At 50.6% G+C, this 1,450-nt stretch overlaps 1 protein-coding gene across 1 annotated transcript in view; it reads left to right on the top strand.

Moving 5' to 3' along the window:
- The window catches only part of GATA6 (GATA binding protein 6), an 18,681-nt gene that overhangs the window by 962 nt on the left and 16,269 nt on the right, over window positions 1-1,450 (top strand). The gene's annotated exons all lie outside the window — the stretch shown is intronic.

The raw sequence follows: 1,450 nt of genomic DNA on the forward strand, positions 1-1,450 counted from the left end.
GCGGCCTGCGGCGGCTCCGATGCCGGTGGCAGGACGGCGGTCCCGGGACCGCGGCTCTTCTGGCGTGGAGGTGGCTCTCGTCGTTTGCGTGGGATGGGGGGGGGTGGGAACACACCCCCAAAATGCAGCGCTGTTCGGAGCACGGCAATCCGGGTTGCAAACCCGCCGTTCCCTGAACGAATCGCCCGGTGCAAGCCTCGCTTTTAAGCTTCCCGGGTCCGTACATTTCTGCTTCCCCAAAACGCGGTGATCTGGCCACGAAATGGTGACAAATTCACTGCTGCGAATTCACCTTTCTTGCAGCGCGGAGGAAAATTGCAGGGGCTCGCTTAACCCCTCTTGGATTATTTCGACTACAGACCCCTTTGCTGCTTCGTTAAACGAGAAAAGCAGCAAAGCAAAACCCCTGATACGAACGAGAAACCCCGTTTCTAAACTGCTGTTAAAATATGGCACCTCCTGATGGGATTTTACTTTTGCTTCCGAGGTGTCCTTCCTTTTTTTTTTTTTTTTTTTTTTAATTTTGGGAAATTCTCGGTGTCAGTAAATTAATTGTAGAAGTGGAGGTTGAGCTGTGATGATTTAGTCAGAGGTAGAAAGATTAACGATTATTGCAGTCTCTTCAGCTTTAGAATATATGTATGTATCTATAAATACAGACTATAGAGAGGGGTGTGTGTGGGTATGTGTATATATATATCTCAATATATCTATGTATATTTACATATATTTGTGTATATTTATATATATTTATGTATATATGTGTATGTATACACGCGCGCACACACACATTTGATCAGCATTTGCTTTAATCATAAACTCCCCACCAGGTCGGTATATTTTATATACACTGTGATCTTCTCTTTCAGTGCAGTGTTGCAGAAAATTACTCGATGGCTTTTCATCTTTCCAGAGGGGTGTAGATGATGCTTCTCCTGTCTCCCGGCAGATTCAGGCATTTTAAGCCTCCCGCTTGGTGTTTACTAACATGACAGAGGGAAGAAGACTCAGTTGTAGTGGTGGTAGGAGAAGGGCAGAGGAAAGCCGAGAAGCCATGTCTCGGGGCGACACGAAAGTTGACGGTTTTAACTCAATTCCCAAAAGTTACAGTGTAAAACTAGGTGATGGAGGAAAAAAATCCGTTTGTGGTTTTTTTTTCTTGGGTTTGTTTTTTGGGTTTGGGTTTTTTTTTTTCCGGGAGAAAGGTGGAGTTGGAGACTCTCGCGGCAGGGAGAGGAGAGGGCTGGGGGAGAAGGAGCAGAGAAGGCATGGAGCAGGGCGCCGGAGGAGGCTGGGGCAGGATTGCCAAGCCAGCCGGGGAGGGGCACGGCGGCTTCCCCTGCTGCCGGGGGTCCCTCGCCCGCCCGCCCCTGTGTCCCTGGGGCCGCCGGCCCGGCGGGAAAGGCGCGGGCAGCGGCTCGGGGCGCGGGGTTGGGGGGCGGGGGGCCCC

The sequence above is a fragment of the Haliaeetus leucocephalus genome, unplaced genomic scaffold (genome assembly GCF_000737465.1).
Source record: "Haliaeetus leucocephalus isolate CR32 unplaced genomic scaffold, Haliaeetus_leucocephalus-4.0 Scaffold428, whole genome shotgun sequence".
NCBI classification, from domain to species: domain Eukaryota; kingdom Metazoa; phylum Chordata; class Aves; order Accipitriformes; family Accipitridae; genus Haliaeetus; species Haliaeetus leucocephalus.